Genomic DNA, 17,299 nt, shown 5'->3' with positions numbered 1-17,299 from the left:
GAACTTTGTAAGGAAATTCAAGGATGTTTTTCATTACCTCAATTTTTTTTAACTGTACTCTGAAGAGACCATCAGACACTTTGCTCCATCTTTATTAGCAGCAAACTTCATGAGGCAGTTGAATGAACCTGTTAAGTAGTTGCTAAAGGCAGATTTCATATTACTATATGCTGAACATCCACAGATTGCTTTCAGCACACTTAATATTTAAGATTATTTATCCTTGCGGGAAGTTCTTACTCGCCAGTATCTGTATTCAGGCTAAGGAAACCTTAAATCCATGCTGCGTTAGCCTGATGCAGGTGATTTGTTCGTGCACTTGCGCTTTTCTGCACAGGTGCAGCAGGTATTGTATGTCCTGCCCGCGGGGTCATGCTGTGCTCCCCCCAGCCCTAGCTGAGCTCCTCCAGCTCCTGTGGGGGCCCCTGACCAAGCTGGGGGCATGACCAGCCAGAGGAGCAACTTTGTCTTTGGGCTGAGGCTGCTTTTTACTGTGGACCATCTTTCCGCTGCCTCTCCCTGCTTTGGAAAACCCTCTGTAAAGGTCACTGGTTCAGCTATTCGGGACAGTTCCTGACAAGCGCAGCCTGTGCAGCGGCTGGCTTTGGTTGTCCCTTTGGTCTGGGGACTGTATGGGCACCTTTCTCTGCTTCCTTTGTGGGAGCAGCAATCCCCAGCCGTAACAGCTCCAAAAGACTTTCTTGCTTTTGGTCCTTAGGTGAGACTATCATATCAAAAGTAGTGTTTTAACCCTGTGTCGCTCTTCCCTTTTAATGGACCTTTTGTCTTCAAGATAACACCTGATTCTAGATCACATATTTTCAGCTTAGTTCATGCTCGTTTAAGGAAGCCCCTTAAAACTGGGTAGTGTGGTATTTAACATTGCATTCAGACTTGCCACCTAGGTAAGTGCTTTGAATGTCTAGTGTGTCCATATGGCCAAATAAATATTACTATGTGCAAATCTGAGTTCTGATTTTCCCAGAATCTTTTTTTTTTCTCCCCCCTCTTCTGCCCCATGTTGCTTTCTGATCCTTGAGGAGAAAGAGTAGGTGTGCTTTCTCCCCTAGAAGGAAGTAATTAATTTCAGCAGTTGGGTCAAGTTAGAGGGCTACTCAACCATATTTGTGGCAGGAAAATTTTGAGTACTGCAGCCTCTCAGAGCACAGTTGCATGTATCTGCAGAGCTTATCCAGGAGTTTGGTCATTGGAAAATAACTACTTTTGTAAATCTGCTAGCTAGTGGGAGTAGAAAACTGAGCAGGAATGTAAGTGAGAGGCAGAAGTGCAATTCTGAGCAGCTGTGAGCTCTGGTTGGTTCACCCATTTCGGTTCCATACAACAACTTCTGTTAGTTTTCAGTTCTCATCACCTTTATTATAAACAGTATACTAATAACTTTCAAATATCATTAAAACACAGTGCACTTTCAGTGATCTATTATCTTCCTTTGGGGCAGTGCAAATATATAAGGAAGGGAGGATTTTGTGTACGTTTTTGATATAACTAACGCTGACTTCATAAATCTTGCTGGTATGGTAAGGTTTTTTGTTTTGGGGTGGGGGGGTTGTTTCAGTTTACATCTGTTTATTTACTTGGTTCTGAAACTTTGAACATTGTGAAGTTTTACTTTTTAAAAACTATTAATTTGCAGGGACTATTGCCAATTTCACTATCGGGTATTCTTTTTTAGCCAGTGTGCTTTCTGCTCTTCCAAAGACCGGCACAGCTAGTGTGACGTTAAATAGCGTGTAGGCAGGACAGTAATTCTGTCAGAGGATACAAATTCACCAGTGACTGAATGGCTTCTCTTGCTAGTTAGATTTGAGAAACTGTTTCATATTCAGTGGTCAAACAGTTTGCCATGCAGACTTTGAGCTTCTTCCAATTTGTTTAAACAAGTGTTGAAAAGGGGGTTTTGTTTCTTGAGCAGACCTTGCATCATTTATAATCATTGGCACGATAATTGTGTAGCTCCAAGTTGTGGATGAGAATCATGGATTACTGTTATTTTTATAATCTATATTAGATCTCTGTTAATTTTGTTGATGGAAAGAATCCTAAATGGATAAACTATTAGAGAGTTTATTTCTTAGTTTCTTCCGATTTTGCAGCCTTATAGATGCAGTGGGTCAGTTCCGTTCCTGACATCAGTCATAGCCCTATTAAACCAGAGAAGTTGCACCCATTCTTGTGCAAGTATAGAATTTTACCTTGATTAAAATATTTGGAACTATGTAGACTGTGTAGACAACTGTCATAAAGCAACCTGAAAATCAGGTTTATTTCTGAAGAAGAGCAAACTGTTATAAAGCCTGTTCTCTCATTAACAGAGTAGTAGTACCAGCTCTGTTTAATGGATGCAGGAGACAGCAGGAAGAAGGGAAGAGTTTCCAAATGGCCGCCTTGTTGAAGCAAATTGTCAGGGAAATACTATCTTTTAATACAATAAATAAAGCTTTTTATTATTTTGAGACACCAGTAACTTTAAAAACCACATCCACAGACAGTGTTAAATTACATATTTTTAAATTCCGTTTTTTTCAGTGTAAGCCACATTAGCACAGTTTAAGAATTGGAGTTAGGAATGGTTTAATGTTTTTCAGACTTAACACAGAAGCAAACCTGAAAAGAGCACACACATATTTAAGAAGTTACGTTGCTAATATTCTTGGTGGCTTGTCTACTACTATTATATGGAAAACCACCTGAGCCTGGATTCAGCTGTAAAACTAGCAGTGTGTTCACGTATGTATTACTGAAGCTATGACACAACACCTGCAAACGTGTATTTATTTATTTCTCTAAGAAACTTAACAAATGCAGTTTGTTGCTGTGACACAGGACTGTAACTTTCTGGCTGTTTCTTCCTTCATTTTGTGCATAAGGGCACAGGATCTATATATGTTTTCTCTCCAGTAAGGAATGGAATGCTCTTATTAGGCACTTAATCACTGATGCTCTTCTTAGCCTGACAGCGAAATACTTCAAGATAGGGAAATGAAAACTAATCTTAGAGTGCATGCCCTGATTTCAAAGGTAGAACTGTAATATAAGCTTTAATTACTTTTTCCCTAGTAAAATAAATAAATAAATAAATTTCTAAGCATAATTCCAACTGTTTATTCCTAAATGTATCTTTGTATAAAAAAAAAAAAAGGAGAGTAAGTATAATAGTAATTACTTTATTTAAAAATGCATATTGTGCTGAAGAAAACCTTTTTGGAGCTTATTTGGCTTATATGAAAATGTGAAAAGTAGATCTGAAATGTGTTGGATGGATCAAAGTCAGAATAGGAGACATTCATATGTATAAAAATATTTGACATTTTTAGCATAAAAATGGATTTTGCACATCGTCTGCTTAAACACTGTTGCATACTAGCCCCATTCAATGTTGATCTTGTAGGAAACTTGGCAAGCTGAAATGAAAACGGTATTATTTGAAATTTTAACCTATTGACACTAAGCATGACGTTACTAGTAAAATGCCACATTTTCCTCATTTTTACAATGAAAATCTACTTACAAAATCCAAACAAGCCGTTCAGATGGTTTAAACCTATCTTGTAAAATTGCTGATGCAGTTAAACTTTTTCATGTCTTATGCAAGCTCTGGGTAAGCAGATGGATTCTGTCTTTAGTCATGGCCTATCTTTTTGCATAAAAAATGCACTGTTAAAACAGTTCTTCATACCAATTTCCATTCTACTGATTTGTGTCCAGAAATTGCAAGGACAGTGGTAGACTTACATTTCACTGTTTACCATTTCATAATAAAATGTTTACCATATTTCCATTTGTTATATATTTTATTTCATAATGCTCTCCTTTTCCTTTCTAATTTCATTATTTGAAACCAATTGGTGAAAATGGCTGAAGGTAGAATTGGACCTTAGGAAATGTGATCTCATAGTAAGTGGTTTCAGTAAGACTTTGCTGAGCAATACCAGCAAAAGATTGTTTCTGTTATACTTAAATTACTTAAATGCAAAATACTGGTATCTGTTTTTCTTCAGAGCTTTTAATTTTACATTTTTTATATAATTAAACACAATTTTTTTTGTTACGTATCTAACCATCTGAGCCCAGTATTGAATAATTAACTCTTTGCTGATGGTAGAGATGAGAATAATAGGTGCTGAGAAAAAGTAAACATGATCTCTGTTTCTAAGGAGGTTGTCAAAGCAGAACCTTATCTTAATTCCACGACAATTCAGTGAGAAATCCCGCCCCCCCCCATCTCTCTCTTTATATTTTAATAATGAAGAATTTCCTTTAAAATAGAGTTAACTTGAAGGCCAGGATGTGAAGGTAGTGGAACAATAGATTATACCTTTTTTGTCTACATGCTTCTGGCACAGATAAAAGGCTGGACAAAACAATTCAGTTTCATTAAGAAAGCAATTTCTAACTCTACATTTGGAATATATAAAAACTGTATGCGTTAGTGACTAGAACTTTCTGTATATTTATTTGGTGACTAATGAAAAGTAAGGTATGAAAACTGGAGATAAGTAATATCCATTTATTCAGCACTTGAATTCCAGTGTTCAGTGTTTTGTATTCTGAGAAAATTATTTAAAAATATGTTAGTGCCTTATTGCTTGAAACAAGTGAAAAGGGGTTTTCTGTTCTTGTTGTTCCCCACCCTCACCCATCCTTCGCCCCATAGAGCAATATGGGAATTTCTGTTAAGCATTCTCCTACACACAGTCACATTAAGCCAAGGTAACCAAATACTGGTTTGCTCAGAAGGTTGAGGAATGTTATGTTAGTGAAGACATTATCTTTTTAGGAATGATAAAGGTAATCCGACATGCCCGTTCTAATTTTCATGATCTTGATCTAGATTCTGAGTTTAACTTACTGTTCATCCCCTTCCATCTCCCTTCAGATTTCTGCGGAAATGCATCTATATGTGTTGTCAGAATGAGTTTGGTCTTCCAGTATAATCAGCTAAAAGTTTTTAACCACTAAAAAGAAATGCAACTTTTTGGAGAAGAGAATTTAACAGAAGTTAGTTTAGACCACAGCTGGAGTATAACTGTCTTCAAACTCAAGGGCTCAAGCAGGCCCTGTTCACACTAACACGTGGCAATGGAAGTGCTGAGGAGCATGGCACACAGGCTCACTCTAGCTAGGTTGGAACTAAAAGCAGTTTAACAACATTTCAGTGCTATTTCACTTGAACTAACATATCCTGTTTAAAAAAAGGTTGGTAAATCCTCTTGGGTATCTTGATGGCCAAGCCCTCAAGTTAGCTTTGAGGATCAGAGCTGAGATCTCTGCACTGCCCTTCATTGCGTGGTGGAGATATGATCTGAAAATAGAATTCATTTTACCATCTTCAGTTAGCTTCAAAAAGGAGACTGCAGGGTTTTTTTTCTTTTTCTGAGATTATTCCCTTTTGCCAGAAGACAGTGGAATTTTACCTATTATGATCTAGATTTTGCAAAGGACCTTTTTTTCTTACTAACATTACTCCCACTTTTGTCCATCTATTTGAAATCAGATGTCAAGAATAAGCTTTGTTTCTAAAATTATCTTGATTTATATGAACTACTGTTGGAAATGATCTAGAAAGGAAAAAAATGTTATAAAATGGCAATTATTAGAAGGAAATTATTGAGAGCTAATAATTGGGGGGGGAGGGGGAGGTAGATGAAAAAGTCATGCTAGAAAGTCCGTTAACTGTGGATTCATGATCATAAAGTGGTTTTACCATATTCAATTTCCTATACTAAAAATTTGGGAAGGAATGTAAAGAGGGAGAAATGAAGATAAGAAGAGTATCTTTTAGAACCTTTTCTTCTGCTGAAATTCTTGAGTTTTCCAGAACTGTATTAGAGACTCTTTTTTTTTTTTTTTTTCCCCTGGAGTTCTTAATTAGTAGTATGACTGTCCCTTGCAGTGTTACTTCTTCGTGAAGAATCATACACCAGTGCTTAATCAGGATTCGGCTTACAAATCTGAAGTTTTTGGTAAAAGGGAATTTGATTGAGAGCCATACTACAATAAAACTTCAACTGAATTATCATTCTTTCAGATATCTTAATAACTTTTATTTCAGTTTTATCTCCAAGTTTAGGTATTAACTAGCTCATCCTATAACTCAATGAATAGGAGGCATCATGTACCAAAATACTTCATCACTCTTAAGAGTTACAGTGTTTATGTAAAAGTTACTTCCTCAAACTGAATTCTTCTCCCCTTATAACCAGCAGGCACACAACCAAAATGCTGATTCGTTTTCCATCATCTTTCTCTTGCTTTTATCTGATAAGTATATTGTTTGTTGCATAGTATAGCAACAATGGTCTTCATGCTATAATAACCTGACAAAAATTTTCAGTAGTCTTGGGCAATATTTTAAAAATAATCCATGTTCAAGTTGGTATTTTAAATTTATACCAGTAATCACTGTTGAGTATGCTACCTTTGTGGCTGCTTCAGTCTGTGTCAATGTTTTGTAAGGATTATTTTTTGCTACCTTCTTCAGAGTGCCTTTTATTTTAGGTGATCTAGAGACAGTTCACTGAAGTTTTCTGTTAAATCTACCATAGCAATGTCTGATTTTAAACTTGTCCTGATGAATGTATAACTAAAATCCTGTTCTTTGAAAAGCTGTAGTAGACACAGGTTGTATATGCACATGTACAAATGCATGGATACAAGGGAAGATGTTCTGCCAATGTTTGTCCTGCTGGACAGGACCTTTTGAAATTAAGTGAATTTTTTAACAGTTTATTTTCAAAATGTTACCTCACTAGTATTCAGTAATAGGTATGTATGTCTCTGTACTGCTTCACTTCGCTACATGCAATCACGTTCTTCATGGTAGCCAGTTTAATTTAAAAGACTATGAGATGAATCTGATGTCTGTATTGAGAGTGAAGTTCATAAGTCAAAACTTATGGTACTTCATTTCTTTTAAAGGCATTCCTTTCACTTACACTGTTATCCTAATCCCCTGTTATTAAGAAACTGAAAAAAGTGCTTCCCCATGATGAAATGGAAGAATGTAAAATAGAATTTGAATGCACTCCGCCTGTCTTAGAATTAATATTCAGAAACGGGGGGGTTGTGCATTTAATGAATTGTGGGAAGATTTATATTGTAGAGTTCGTTCACTTGCACACAGAGGGTTTTACAGTGTCATCTAGTAACGTCTACTTAATAAAGTTTTGAAGAAAAAGAAAACCTGTCTGAATGTATCACTCTTCTTCCAACAGTTGTGTGCATGGATTATCAGTCAACCAACTCCAAGTAGTCTTGATTAAACTTGTATTATGATTGTTATATAATCATAAAGAAATCCCACTGAATGACTTAAAAAGTTCAGAAATCTTTGTGTTCGCAAATACTGCATAACACTCACTTCAGTCTTTCACTATTTTTAAAAATATTCATCACAGTAAACTAGACTTCTACCTCCAATCTGATTTTAAGTTTTACGCATAGTACTCCCGTTTGTTGTCATCTCTGGGCTATTGCTTTCAATTTTAAAAGCATCTTAATATGTAAGACAAAGTTTTCCTTCTCAAGAAAGGTTAAAATGCTAGGTTAAAATAACCTGATATAAGAAAAAACTGTATAAAGAAAATACTGTAATCCAGTTTTCCTATTCCCCTGTAGAATCACTTTCTAAAGCTCCATTTTTTCAGTGATTGAATTTTTACAGAAGTCAGTATTTGCTGTAGCTGTAAATTTGAAGTATGTGGGCCATTAATTGAACCAGATGTCTTTTTCAGAGGACTTGTTTTCAGTTTCCACATTAGTGAATTGATAATACTGATGCAATGTTTTGTCTGATGTGTTGGGGATCTTTAAACACTTTGCATAACTATGAAATAGCATTTGCATGTTCTTGCACAAGTAGACATTGTAGCGCACTCATGTACATTTTGTTTCTATAGGAAACAGCTGAAAAAAACCTTTCACTGCAACAAATACACAGCAAAAACCTTGACTGACAGAGACCTGCCCTAGGTGCCTCTTGCCAATGATAGGAGACAAGTCTTTCTGCCCTCCCTCCGCTTTCCCCCACAAAGTCAAAATTTGCAAACATTATGAGGGCATCATATCAGAGATCCCTTAACTGCAGTAATTCTTGCAAGTAATCAAAGTAATGAAAGGATGGTTAAGAGTCCAGAAAAATCAATATCCCTATAGCTGAAACTCAGGTTAAAGTGTAACTTTTCACTTGTAGTCTCAAACTGTTTCACAAAAGACAGAAAAGCAGGCTTGGATTATAAACATCATACTTCTCAAAGTAAATAGGACTGATATGTTTCCTAGAGATTGCAGATAATACAACTGTAACTTTTAGACACTTCCCTTCAAATGACTGCCATGTTGCTTGAAATAGTGAATATAGGAAATACAGATTTGAGTGTGTTTTCCCAAAATCATGAATCTACTTACACATGCCTGTAAAAAATAATATTCCAAAAATTCTGAATGACTTTGAATTTCTCATATATTTGCTTAGTAGTTTGGCTTCAGTAACAAAATGAGGCAAAAGGCACAAGTTTAACCTTGGATTATGAGGAACTTTGAAAATGGAAGTGATGTGTTGGAATGAGGGGTATGTGAATACCAGCCAGTGAGAACAGAATTAAAAGGCAGCCACCTGGGTACAATTGTCGTGCTTTGGAAAAGTCAACATGGCTTTTGTGAAGGAAAGTCTTACCTCACCAGCCTAACAAATTTGTTTGGCAGGGTCAGCAATCATGCAGATAAGTCATCTTGTTTAATGGTCTGTACTTACTTTTGTAAGGAAGTGGTGGATGGGGTTGGCAACCAAAGGGCCTGGTGTGATGTAAACAGAAGGGACTTCTTAAAACAGGGCTGAAGTGGAATTTCCCCAGGAATATGCATGCAAATAAGGAAGTACCTACAGGGCCGTGTTACAGGGAAAGCTTTTGTGCCCCTTCTGGGAAGTCAGCACACTGGGGTCTTTACACTAATGCACACAGCATAGGAAACAAACAGGATGAATTAGAAGTCTGTGTGTATTTCAGGGCTATGATCTCATTAGGATCATGGAGACATGGTGAGATAGCTCACACAACTCAAGTGCTGCTACAGATGGTACAGGCTTTTTAGGAAAGACAGGCTGGGACAGCGAGGAAAGGGAGCTGCCCTGTATGTGAGAGAGCAGGGGGAGTGCCTGAAGCGCTGCCTGGGGATGGTTCATCCCAACAAGCAGGAAATCAAGCAAAGGCAGCAGGAGGCCTGCATGGATGAACAAGGTGCTCCTGGCTAAACTCAAATATAAAGAGGAAGCATACAAAAGGTGGAGGCAGGGACAGGTGACCCAGAAGGAATATAGAGACACTGTCTGCACATGCATGGATAGGGCTAGGAAAGCTAAAGCCCACCTGGAGTAGAAAGTGGCAGGGGATGATAAGTGCACCAAGACAGGCTTCTACGAGTACGCAAGCAGCAAAAGGAAGGCTATGGAAAATGTGGGCCCACTGCTGAATGGGGCAGGGAAGCCGGTGACAAAGGACTCAGAAAAGGTCGAGGTACTGAATACCTTCTTCACCTTGGTCTTTACTGGTAAGACTGGTCTTCAGGAATCTCAAGCCACTGAGACCAGAGGGGAAATCTGGAGCAATGAAGACTTACCCTTTGTGCAGAAAGATCAGGTTAGGGAATACTTAAACAAGCTGGACATACACAAGTCCATGGGACCTGATAGGATGCACCCAGAGGTGCTGAGGATACTGGCCGATGTCATTGAAAGGCCACTTTCAATTATCTTTGACAGGTCATGGTGGTTGGGAGGGGTTCCTGAGGACTGGAAGAAAGGAAATGTCATCCCTATCTTTAAGAAAGGAAAAAGGAGGATCCACAGGAACTACTGGCTAATTGGCCTCACCTCAGTCCCTGGGAAGGTGATGGAGTAACTAATCATGAATACTATTTCCAGACATGTGAAGGACAGGAAGGTGATTGGAAGTAGTCAGCATGGATTTCTGAAGGAGAAATCATGCTTAAGCAACTTGGTAGCCTTGTATGATGAAATGACTGGCTTGGTGATGAGGGGGAAGCAGTGGATGTTATTTATCTTGACTTTAGTAAGGCTTTTGACACTGCTCCTCCATAACATCCTTATAGAGAAGCTGATGGAGTATGGACTAGACAGGTGAACAGTGAGGTAGACTGAAAGCTGGCTGAACTCCTGGACTCAAAGGGTTGTGATCACTGGCATGAAGTCCAGCTGAAGGCCAGTCAATAGTGGTGTACCCCTGGGGTCAATACTGGGGACAATACTGTCTAAGACTTTCATTAATGACCTGGATGAAGGGACAGAGTGCACCCTCAGCAAGTTCACAGATGATACAAAACTGGCAGGAGTGGCTGATACACCAGAGGGCTGTGCTGCCATTCAAAGGGACCTCTACAGGCTGGAGAAATGGGCAAGAGGGATCTCATGAAGTTCAACAGAGAGAAATGCAAAGTCCCGCACCTGGGGAGGAATAACCTCATGCATCAGTACACACTGGGGGCCATCTGGCTAAAAAGCAGCTCTGCAGAGAAGGACCTGGGAGTCCTGGTGAACACCAAGTTGATCGTGGGCCAACAGTGTGGCCTTGTGGCAAAGAAGGCCAATGGTATCCTGGGCGGCATTAGGTAGAGCGTTGCCAGCAAGTTGAGGGAGGTGATCCTCCCCCTCTACTCAGCCCTGGTGAGGCCACATCTGGAGTGCTGCATCAAGTGCTGGGCTCCCCAGTACAAGAGAGACATGGAGCTACTGGAGCAAGTCCAGCAAAGGGCCACAAAGATGATTAAGGAGCACCTGTCATAGCAGGAGAGGCTGAGAGAGCTGGGACTGTTCAGCCTGGAGAACAGAAGGCTCAGGGGGATCTTATCAATGTCTGATGGGAGGGTGTAAAGAGGACAGAGCCAGAGGGCTCAGTGGCACCCAGTCGCAGGATGAGAGGCAATGGGCACAAATGGAAACACAGAAAATTCCATTTGAATATAAGAAAACACTTTTTCCCTGTGAGAGTGGCTGAACACTGGACTGGGTTGCCAGAGAGGTTGTGGAGGCTCCATCCTTGGAGATATTCAAAACCTGACTGGATACGGTCCTGGGCAATGAGCTCTAGTGACCCTGCTTGAGCAGGCGGGTTGGATCAGATGATTCAGAGGTTCCTTCCAACCCCAACTATTCTGTGATTCCTTGAAATGAGGCTATCAGAAGCTGTAACAAACAAAGGAGAGTCTTTACGCAAATAGTAAAAGATCGATGGAATTTCTTGCCAAAGGATGTTGTAGATGCTAAGGCCTAAAGTGGAAACTGAAGCAGTTCATAGAAGAAAATCTGTGCCAAGTTACTAAATGTATGTATACTCTGTCTGACTCAAGAATTCCTTGAAAATGAAAAAAATGTTTGGAGGCCTGGACAGTGGTAGAAGGTAACACTTGCTTTTTTCTTGCATCCTTTCTCAGACAGCTGGTTTCTATTAGAGATAGGATATTGGACTACCTGGAGTTTTGGTCTGGGCCAGTATTGCTAGATCACCCTCTTTCTATCCTTATCCTGAAGGTCAGTAAGTGGGGGGAATATTATCCCAGTGGTGATCCATTGGGAATGGTGGGGACATGACCTCCCCAACCCTACTTGTCTGTGGAAAAAACTACTCCACCTCTCCTCAGCCACAGATACTGACAGGATAAGGATGCACCTAAACCAGAAACAGGTACCCAGCTGTCCCCTCTGCAGTGCATTATTTTGATCATCACCTAATTTTTTTCCACCTGAGCTGAGTTGTTCCCTTAACCTAATTTCCACCTATTTTACCCCCTTATCCTCTTTTGGATCCATTCATGGTCTCCTTGATCTTTCCCAGGCTATGTTCTTCCTCCTCCTTAACACTTTCCCTATCGTAATACTTAAATGATCTGATGCTAAACTTTGTTTCCACTATCCTGAGTGACGGACATATCAAATCCCATGTTCTGGATCTGGCCTCGACTTCATCTCCTTTGACCAGCTTGGATACCCTAATAAATTATATTACCTCTCCCTAGAAACCTTTATCTCTTAATGAGATAGCTTCAATTTTAGGTGCCTGTTGCCCAACTTGTCTGTCTTCTGTCTCATCAATTCCATTTTATTTTTAAAATGACAGTTTCCATTTTATTTTCAAAATGATGGTTTCTATTTTGTTCTCTTTCATGCTAAAAATGCTGGGCAGTCTCCCAAACATCCTAACGGATAGGAGAAGAGGTGCAGTAAATCAAAATAATTAAGCCTGAAAATTATCAAAATACTTAAGCCTGAAAAGCAAAACTGTGTGCTTCAGTTGGAGGACTCTTTCTGCTAAAACTTCCTCTGCTGACAATTGTTGTTTTATTTTGAAAAATCTATATGCACCTGTGGGTTAGTCAGGGGTAGCCTGACTCACCGAGCACCTCCTGGAGCTCCCACCGGCGGGTTGGGGCTGTCTGCCTGCCACCTGGCTCAGGTGCCTGCTCCCCTGAGGGACATTTGGTCCCATGTAGTTTTGAGCAACAGTGAATCTCTTGGGTTTTGCAAATAAAATGTAATCTGGATATTGCATTTTCTCCTGACTGACAGCTGTCATTACATGTTAGCCTTTGATGATATCCTGTAGCACACAGGGGAACTGATTTGGATAATGGCTTCTCTCTTGAGGGTCACACATAATTGAGGTGGATTTTCTCCATCCTGTTCCTACCGCTTTCTGCTTAAAAAGCTATATTATCACTGGTGTACATTTTCTTCTTTTAACTAATACTACAATTTATCAAATAAAAGTAATGCCAAGTCTTTAGTGCAGCACATCACAATAACTTTGAAAAGCAGAAAATACAATGAACTACAGGAAAGACTGATTATTTGAGTGGTACCTTTTAAGCTGTATGTGCTTTCAATCTATATCTATCTGTGTAATTGCAGGCTCCTCGCTTGTAAGACCTTTTCCTTAAGACTTCTTGATTTTAACTATTTTTCAAACAATGTATACTTTAACTTTTAGTTTTACCATATGATTATTATTTATTAGAAATATGTTTTAAAAGTTGGCGTCTTCTTAATTTCATCTGGCTTTTATAAGGTGATGGACAAGTCAAAGCTCATAATAAACTGGCTAGTGGGAAACCTTTGCCAAATCAAACAAACATTAATTCAGTACAGCTTTCCAATAAAACCTTCAATGTTTTGTACCTTCAAGCATATCTGCTGTTGCCTTTTTCTCAAATTCCTTTACAACAAGCGCTTTATGTCACCACTCCACTTATGATGTTATTTTTAACAAGGTTACTTAGATGACAGGCAGCACATAGCCTTCATTTATCTCTCATTTATTAATTCATTGTAATGTTGAATTAGACATTTTACAGCCTTGGATCTGAAAGACGATCATAATGATATTATCTTTCCTGTAGAAGTAAAGGGAGACAAGATAAAGAAAGATTGACTTTTCTTCTCCTAAAAATGAGCTTTCAAGCACTAAACATGATTGTCACAATTTTACTTCCTAAAAGCCAAGTCTTGGGTAGGGACCCCTTGTCAGCCTGTGGCAGGCTTCTGCCTGCTCATGTGATAAGTGAGGAGCAGCTGGCCCTGCCAAAGCTATTAACTCAGCTGACAGCCTGATAGATGAGGAACTCCCAGAAAAAGGCAGCTTCAAGTGAGCTGAGTTAATTGCTTTGGTTGTGGCAACCAGTCCTTAGCTGCTATTTTCCCCAAGTACTTAAGGGTAAGCAAGCTGTATGCATCGGTGAAATCCATCATGTTCCAGAGTGCTGGGTGTGGTGTGCAAGCACAGAGTGGCTGCTGCAGATGTGTGGCAGATCCAGTCAAATAATAGCAGAGGTCTGTGTACGGCCTGTTCTTGCCATCGGAAGAAGTAGGGCACCCACTGCCATGAATATGCCTAAAGGTTACGTAACACTGAGTGTCATATTTTGGACTGTCATGTTTTCAGAGCTCTGTGTAGATACAAAAAGAAGTACTTCCTTCAGAGTAGAGTTTCTCTGTCTACCATAAAGTTAGCTAGCAGAAATATCTCCAAGGCTAAGACACATGGATCTTAAAAGAACATGTTTTCACAGTGCAATTATATGCATGATCATTTTAGTGTAGTGTGCAGCTGTCTTACAGCTTGTTTTGTATAAATATATATTAAAAAAGCAAATAAATAGTGTTATTCATTCCTTGCTGGCTCGTCACATTATAGCACAAAAGAATTGTAGTGAAATAATTTGACTGTTGTCTGTTTTTTAATCCATATATGTCTAGGGTTTTTTTTCTTTTAATTTTGCTAATTTCCTAGTATGGATGTTAGAAAGTGAAATGGGAACCAAGGAAAGAATTCAAAGTTAAAAAGGTGATAACAGCATAGGATCACCAAGAAAGGAGAAGGACTGTTGTGAAGGCACATCTGATGAGAACTGTGCATTGTTGCTTAGGTTAGAGATGGACCATATTGGATTTGTGTACCTGAAAGCCTTAACAAGACTTTTTGACAAGTGGAGTTCAGTCATTCTTTCTGTTGGTTACTGTGCTTGTTAGGAATAAAAGGCTTGAAATGAATTGTTCCATGAGCAGAAAGATTAACAAAGTCAGGTTTCTTGTGGAACAAGTATTTCTCTTTCTGTGCCCCTCCACCATAAGCTATCTCCACCTGATGCATCCTATATGACCTCAGTCCTCCTCATTATTATCTCCAGTTCTACCCCATGTTCCCTAAACTCTCACCTGATACCTTCTCCTCCTCAACAGCTGAGCACATGCTTTGCCTTTTTCTTGAAGTATGTATGTGCTGAATGATCAGCTACTACAGCTGTGCTGATGGCCAGGCCAATATTCAGGAGCTGGCAGGTTGGCTGATCTCATACCAGCTAACCCTGAACTGGTGCTGTAGTCTTTCTCTCTACTGAAGCACTCCCACTTTGGTTTCTCTCGCGCCCAGGTACTGATTCTCACAAATTATATGGGAACTTTACGTCTTTGAAGCTCATTATTGCAGATCACCACACAATGTGGTCATACAAGCCTTGTGTCTTTAGAATCCCAGGATAAAATGCAGATTTTCACCCATGTGATCTTTTCCTGCATATATAAGGTTCTCTCTGAAACTTGAATGTGAGATTTCATTTTTGTGAACGTTAGTATTAAAGCACAGCAATGGGAACTTGATCTTTGAAAGTATGCCAACTGTATATTGGATACCACTACTACCAATGAGTGTGAATATGTATAAAGATGAGGAGAAGAAGTAAATAGAAAGGCACAGTGAGAATAAATTCTGCATCTAGTAATACAATAAGAAAGTACAGATAGTGTTCTGATCTGTCCTAGCTGTGAAGACTATTTCTTCAAGCGTAGCATCTGAATATATCAGGAATCTCCAGTCACAAAGGTTCTCTTGGAACTGGAAGACAATTTTCTATATCCTGTGTGGTGCTGTGTGTGTTACAAGCCAAAAAATTGCTAGAGAAGCATATCAAAAGCTGTTAATAGCAATACATTTTTGCATTTCATTTATTATTAAATAAGAAATATATTTTCTTTAGATTTAAATAAAATATTGTGAAATTTATGTAACAAATTATAAATTACTTAACAACCTTAACTTTCAGTCATCACTCTTGAGCAGACTAAAAAAAAGCCACAGATCTTCAGCCCTCAATCGTTTCTGAAACTGAACAAATGTTTCAAAATCTCCAGGTAACTTTTCTTCAGTCATTTGAATTTATTCATTGTAAATAACTCCATTGACTAGGTTTATTCTGCAAACATTCTAGCCTAAATATATAGAAAGGTTGTTTTTTTAAAAAATAAGCTGTTTTAAAAGGATGCAGTCAAATTCAAAGAACCTGTTAAAATGCTTTCAAGATACTGCTCTTTCTCTAAGCTTTAATGTCTGATTTTTATGATTCAGTTTATAGCCTGATTAAAGTCAGTAGCGGGGATGAATAAGGCTCTGATCTGCAAAGATATGTGAGCTGTTGAGCTACCTGTGTTTAAAATTATATATGCGCATAAAGACTATACAAATATGCCTTGATTTGACTCTCCTTCACCACTTTTTTTCCCCTGGAATATTTCAGTTGTATATTTAAATGCTACAGATTAACAATATGTATTTTTCAAGTTTCTTATTTTTTTTTTATTTTTATTTTTTTAACCATCATAACAATTTCACCTCTGAGATTTTTCTGTACTGGGGAAGGAGACAGATGTCAGCTATCTCGCCTGACCGTGTTTAGCTAAGGTATTGCTTTAATTAAATGAACAAGTCGAAGTTTGTCTCTAAGAACCTAAAAAACTAAGGACAAAGCATAAGGACCAGAATAGCTAAAACAGAACAATTATGCTGTGATAGCTATGCCAGTAGAAGTGTTCTTTATGGGCATTCTATTCTGGAATAAAGTCACTTTTATCTTGGAAAAAACACCCTATTTGCTCTTTTGGAATACTGGTCTGGAATCAAATGCCCACCTGCATGTTCCATTCCAGCTTGGTGACAGTGGAATTATTAGCTGTCTATAACTGTACCTGTTTCACCTAGTCTCCACAACATTTTTGTTCAGCAGGGGAGCCATGCAGCCCACCTAAGTCTGTCTCCTTACCTAGATGGGGGATAAAATCACTAGGGGAAACAGATCACTTTCAAAAGCCTCAGTATAGTTCAATATAGCTAAATATGGAAAAAGCTTTCTTATTCAGTCTTGTTATGTTGGCAAAGATGTGAAGCCTTAGGAGACAAAATACTTCATTTTGCTAAATCTGTCATGTTCATGCCTGCTTATTTTATTGACAGCCCACCATGCCAGAAAAAGGAAATGATTAAGTGAGTTAAGAGACGTGACATTAGATTTATTGTGTGTTAGTAGTTTACATCATGTTTAAGTAATATTGTATGACACACTCTTCTGTTACCAGGCACTTAATGAATTTGTGCAGGAGTTAATGAAAGTTAATAACAAACTAGTAAAAGAACAGCATATCAAGCATATTTGTTATTATAAATCAAATTAAGGAATTTTTATGAGACAATCTGCATGTAATCAAAATGAAAAAGTGCAGCCATTTCACTGAATAAGGATATTGTGTCTACTCCAATTCAATTTTCTGACTCATGAACAAAAAAACACAGTCACTGGAGTACTATTCAGAAATACACTGAAACGGGATAGTGTCACTATATGACCTCAGAGGATTTGATGGATGGCACGTATTTTTGAAAAGATGCCACGTACTCAGGAGCCTAGCATTGGGCTTATCTTTTTCAAGAATTTTGTCCAAACC

Source organism: Apteryx mantelli, chromosome 3 (assembly GCF_036417845.1).
Source record: "Apteryx mantelli isolate bAptMan1 chromosome 3, bAptMan1.hap1, whole genome shotgun sequence".
NCBI classification, from domain to species: Eukaryota; Metazoa; Chordata; class Aves; order Apterygiformes; family Apterygidae; genus Apteryx; species Apteryx mantelli.
Note: the sequence above shows the minus strand (reverse complement) of the source record.